This window comes from Puma concolor, chromosome C1, assembly GCF_028749965.1.
Source record: "Puma concolor isolate L17-30 chromosome C1, mPumCon1.1.hap2, whole genome shotgun sequence".
In the NCBI taxonomy this organism is placed as follows: Eukaryota; Metazoa; Chordata; class Mammalia; order Carnivora; family Felidae; genus Puma; species Puma concolor.
This window is the reverse complement of record NC_141674.1, coordinates 70,321,170-70,327,589: the sequence shown is the minus strand read 5'-3', so window position 1 is coordinate 70,327,589 and position 6,420 is coordinate 70,321,170. Positions and strand designations below refer to the sequence as shown.

General features: G+C 34.0%; 1 pseudogene; it reads left to right on the top strand.

The window, feature by feature from the left end:
• The first annotated feature begins 1,206 nt into the window (after positions 1 to 1,206).
• Positions 1,207 to 1,754, top strand: LOC112870965 (GTPase NRas pseudogene; annotated as a pseudogene).
• The last annotated feature ends 4,666 nt before the right edge of the window (positions 1,755 to 6,420 follow it).

Here is a 6,420-nt window from a genome sequence, read left to right as displayed (position 1 = left end):
TTTTATGGACTAGCTTTCTCTATATCCTAATCTAAAAGCGGAAAATATGGGATCCCTATTAAGATCTCTAGTTTTTACATCTCCTCTTCAAGAATCCAACTTTAACTGGGATTGGAACACATTGCCCTCTTCCCTTTCCAGTTTACTAAATAGAAAATTTTAATTACTCTCGTTTGGATCATGATCCCATCTTTCATTCATCTTTTGGTGTAGCATAAGTATGGAATAATTCTCTATATGCATCAGAGTGGGAGTGAGATCACTTTTCCTTTTTGTTTGTTTGTTTGTTTTTGGAAAGAATAAAAGGCAAAAATTTATAAATATCCACTATAATATTCTTCCTGTTATTTCTATTGACTTATTATAGCTATTTATTTATGAAATAAATCTGACACTTTCTTGTGAAGTTCTGAAGTACACATGGAAGCGTTATTTTATGTAATTTTTTTTTTTTTGAGAACAAAAAAAAAAGATAATCTCTTGGGATTATTTATATGTTCCAAGGTAAAGGTTATAGCTTCCAGGATTTATTTTTTATTCCTTTCTGTTTTCTAGGACTGTGGAATTTTTCAAAATCAGTTACTTATCTAGGATATTTTCTCAGTGCATGCTGTTTTGACTAGTAAATCCACCTTGCATCAGTCTGGTGTCATCTTGAGATCATGTAGATTAACCTGTATCTTGACTAAAAATAATATTTATTATTAAAATTTTTTTCTGCTTTAGTTTGCTGACATGATGAATGATATTGTATTCCTAATAACAAGCCATCCTTGCATTCCACTTATAAATCTTTTATGGACTATGTTTATTTTTAAAATACTGGTAGATATCAATTCTTAATTACAATCTAATTTTATTTTGGATTGTGTACTAACATTAAAAAATGACTTTAAGGACTTTTTGTTGTTGTTGTTGTTGTTATAAATATTATCTGCCTTTGACAGAAGTATAAATGTTCTGATTTCACAAAAGATGTTGCAAGCATTATATTCTTAGTTCTTTGCAACAACTTAAACAGAATTCAGATTAAAAACTTAAATAGAATTAGCAATACTGGTTGGTTTAAGTTTTAAAATGATTTGAACTTAATCCCTGGTGGGGGCTGGTGATGGCAGTTCTGGGGTCTCCAACATTTTCCCCAGTTGTGGTCCTAAATCCGTTGGAAGCAGAGGCTGTGTAACTTGAGGTTCTTGCTGGTGTGAAATGACTGAGTACAAACTGGTGGCAGTTGGAGCAGCTGCTGTTGGGAAAATCACACTGACAACCCAGCTAATCCAGAACCACTTTGTAGATGAATGTGATTCCAACAAAGAGGATTTTAACTGAAAACAGGTGGTTACAGATGGTAAAACCTGTGTTCTGGACATAATGGATACAGCTAGTCAAGAAGAATACAGTGCCATGAGAGACCAATACATGAGGACAGGTGAAGGCTTCCTCTGTGTATGTGCCATCAATAATAGCAAATCATTTGCAGATATTAACCTCTACAGGGAACAGCTTAAGCAAGTAAAAAACTCAGATGAAACAAGTGTGATTTGCTAACAAGGACAGTCACCAAAAAACAAGCCCACAAACTGGCCAAGAGTTACGGGATTCCGTTCATTGAAACCTAAGCCAAGACCAGACAGGGTGTTGAATATGCCTTTTGCACACTGGTAAGATAAATATGCCAGTACCAAATGAAGAAACTTAACAGCAGTGATGATGGGACTCGAGTTTTTATGTGGTTCTTGTGTGTGGTAATGTAATGAATACTTTTAAAGTTGCAGCATCAGAAAAGAGCCACTGTCAAACTGCACTGACACCCTGGTCTTGACTTTCTTGCGTAAGTATTCCTGTTGCTATCTTGAGTCTCACAGGAAGCTCCTACTACCTCCTCAGCTCTCAGTAGATCAGTACAATATTCTCTACTTGAGAAGCTCTCTAAACAACTACCTCCTTCCTCACTTGGTTGCCTGACCAGAGAAATGAATCTCTTGTTACTCCCCCCTACTTTTCCACCCTGGATTCTCCCCCAACACACATAAACAAACCTCCGCCATCCCAGGTTTTTCATCTGAAAAGTAATTCATGCTCTGAAACAGAGAACCAAACTGTAGACATGAAATGCTGTAAGAAACTATGTCTTGAGGTCTAAGGTAGCAACTGCTGGTTGTTTTGTTTTTCATTTTATTGATGAACATGGCACTGTGTTGGTTTTTGGAGAAATGTCATAAATTACTGTTTTGCTGAGAATATAGTTAAGTTGCCATTTGGTTTGTTTTTAATGTTATTGGCTATACTCTATACCTGGCATCTGCTCTGCATTCATAAATACTACTACTACTAATGATAATAATAATTAATAATAATAATAATTTGTACTTAAATCTTTACCTTCTTTACCTTCACTTTTGGGAGGTTTCCTTTGTCCATTTTCCAAATTTCTTCTACAGTGATTTTTGTTTCTTTGTTTAGGTTTGATTTCTTAATTTTTGTCAATCAATTTTTGCTGGTAAATCACATACTTCATTTAGATTGCCATATTCATTTATATAGAGTTGAATGAATATTCTCATTTAAAATTTCTTCTATGTTTTTCATTTTTAAATGTGGTAAAAATCATAATAAAGAAAACTAGATTAATACTACTTATTCATATAAGGGAAGAAATATTAAAAACATTATAAGCAAATGCAACTCGATAGTTGATGAAAGTATAACCTGTCATAAGATAAACAATTTGGTCCAATGAAGTCACATGGATTTATTGTTGAAGTTCAGTTTTTGACTTACTAGTTGTTGAATCTTACGTAATTTATTTAACTTCTCTGAGTCCCACAATTAAAAATACTGAGGAAAGAATGCCTGTAGTTAAATATTTTGTCAGAATCACTGAAATAGTCAATATAATTGACTAATAGAGCAATAACACAGAGTTAATGCTGAATAAATTTTATTTTCACTCAAGATAGAGTTTACTACTAGACAGAGTTTATATTAGAAATCCAAGGACTGGGGCGCCTGGGTGGCGCAGTCGGTTGAGCGTCCGACTTCAGCCAGGTCACGATCTCGCGGTCCGTGAGTTCGAGCCCCGCGTCGGGCCCTGGGCTGATGGCTCAGAGCCTGGAGCCTGTTTCCGATTCTGTGTCTCCCTCTCTCTCTGCCCCTCCCCCGTTCATGCTCTGTCTCTCTCTGTCCCAAAAATAAATAAACGTTGAAAAAAAATTTAAAAAAAAAAAAAAAGAAATCCAAGGACAATTCAATGTTTGAGTTTAAATAAGAAGTTGAGTGATCACCAAATGGATGATTATGTCAAAACCAATACCCCATCCTAATAACAACAAAAATTATATAAATGATACAGAAAACAATATTGAATTTATCTTTCATAATATGTTGCTAAAAGACTAGTGATATAAAAATAAGTCACATATTTTAAATCATTAAATTTTAATTAGATAAAATATTAATCAGGGTAAATTAATTAAATATATCAATTAAATGAAATTAACTACACTAAAATTAATTATTTAAAACTTTAATTGATTAAATACGAAATGCAAATCAAAACCACAGTGAAATATCATTTACACCAGTCAGAATGGCTAGTATCAAAAAGGCAAGAGTTAACAAGTGTTGGTGAGAAAAGGAAACCCTCATGCACTGTTGATGAGAATGTAAATTGGTTCAACCATTTTGGAAAACAGTATGGGGATTCCTCAAAAATTTTTAAATAGAGATACCATATGATCTAGAAATTCCACTGCTGAATATTTATCCAAATCCCAAAAACACACTTTGAAAAGATATTTATACTCCTATGTTTATTGTAGCAATGTTTACTATAGCCAAGATACGGAGGCAACCCAAGTGTCCATTGATAGATGAATGAAAAAAGAAGATATATCTCCAATATCTTCTTGGTAATATATATATATTACCGAGCCATAAAAAAGAATAAAATCTTGCCATTTGCAACAACATGGGTGTACCCTGAGGGTATTATGCTAATTGAAATAAGTCAGACAGGGAAAGACTAAGGCCATGTGATTGCATTAATATGTGGAATCTAAAAAATGAAACAAATGAACAACAGCAGAAGAATTCTAAATACAGAGCACAACGGGTGGTTGCCAGAGGGGAGGTAAGGGCGGAGATTAGCAAATGGAGGGAATTACGAGGTACAAACTTCCAGTTATAAAAGGAAGAAGGCACAGAGATGAACAGTACACCATAGGGAATGTGGTTTATATTTGTAACAACATTGTATGGTGACAAATGGTGACTACACTTACCAGAGTGAGCACTGAATAATGTATAGAATTTTCAAATAAATATTTTTTACACCTGAAGCTAATATAATATTGCGTGTCAATTATACTTCAATGAAAAAAGTTTGCTCAAAATTGAAAGAGTCCTGTTATTCTGTTCTGTTCTCTCATGGCTGCATGTTTTGGCTGCTAAAAATAGGAAATTTTGATTTGCAATGCAAACTTCAGTTTTTTTTTTTTTTTTTTTAAATGCCCCAAGTTAACCAATGTATGACAAAAAATCACCCAGGTCAAGCAGTGCAATTGTCTGATGCAAGATGTAGACTGCAGTAGGACATGTGCTAGAAGTCAAGGACCAACAGAACTGCTTGTGAAACAGTAGTTTGTCATGTCTTATGTTTGGGAATTTTGCCTTATCCCTGACCAAAAAGCTAATACCAAAGAAAGCTGTACTATCTTATGATTTTGCCATGGCATACCTCTTAAAAATTTCATAAATGTACATGTACATGCATACACATTCATATGTATTTTACCAAATGCATACCCATGCTGCTGTTGAGACTGGGTCAGAGTAGGTGCAACTTCATATGGTCACTTGGGCCCTAGTATTTGATGCCTGATCCTTTGCCAAAGTTTTCCTCTCCTCCATGGTAAATTTCCCTAGGTAGGGATTTGGTGGGTATTGTTAACCTTGCCTACCAGCTGGCTTTAATCAGGACTGTTTAATTATATGAGACATGATTCAATGTTCATCTTTGAAGGTAGAAATCTGGATTTCAGAAGCTTTGGTTCCAGAAGAACCTGGATTCATTAACTAGTTTTACTCACACTTTCCCAGAGAATTTTTTTGTGCCATGCACTATACATATTTATGTGTGAGTAATGGAAGAAGAGGAATCACCATTTTTACATGCATATATAAAAATGCTATTACTGGCTGAGTCAAAATGACTTGTTTGTCATCAAATTTCCATTCTGATGACCTAGCTAAAACAAATAAAATATGTTCCAATGTGACTGGATGTCCCTAATGGCTAACATTTAAATAAAATTTCCCATCACTAGGACCTGTATAAACACATTCACTCAGACACACACACACACACACTGATTTTAAATTACATCTTATTGTACTCTAAGCTCCACTGAGGACAACGATTTGCACATTGCTGCATTCTGACCTCTAACACAGTTTCTAGTACATTGTATATATTCAGTAAAAGTTTGTTAAATTAATAAATTAAATATGCTTAAGATAATATCAAAAATAATTCATAGATATATTCTAAAGCAGTGCCTACATAAAATTTTGTTGGAAAAAAGACTTGGCCATTCATTGATACATGGTCTATAGTCACTTTCTCATTATAACAGCAGGTTCCAGCACTTGCAACACAGACAGAATGGCCCTCAAAGCCTAATGAATCTACTATTGGGCCCTTTAAAGAAACCCATATCCCAGAGGCATACTCTTTAAATTTACATGAATAAACATAAATTAAATAAATATTGTTATTGACTACTATTTTTTCATTTCTAGCAGTACAGTAATACCAGACACAGATTAAAAACAAATAGAAAGATGCAGAACAAGATAAAATTATGGGAAGATATTATATTTATTTGAAAGGCAAAAATTAATTATAAAATAATTACAATTATAAAATAGTTTATTGATAGTGACCTAATTAATTAATTTGAAATATGTTTTTGAGTTCATACTGTTCACCAGACTTTGTACTTGGTAGTACATATTTTTTTAAAGCTTATAAAAGATCACAATTTGTCTTTTTACCTTCTTTCCATCATCTTCTTTAGCCTACACAATTGCAACCACTCTTCAAGTACCTCTGATTGTAGCCTTGTTCGGAGCATACACTTTACAACTAACCAGGTCATTTCCCTGCCTTTTGGTGGTTACCCCTTTTACTTGGAATAAAACCCACCATCCTCACTGTGCTTTAAACAGTCTTTTACAATGTTGTCTCAGTCCAAGATTCTCTCAAAGTATATGTCCAGTGGTAAGGGTCATGGGCTCAAAACTCACCCAGTTTGTACTCAAATCTTGACTCCACCTCTAAACAAACTATATAAATTTGGACATGTTACTTGTTCCTTCTCTGTCTTCATTTCTTCATCTACAAAATGGGAATAGAAA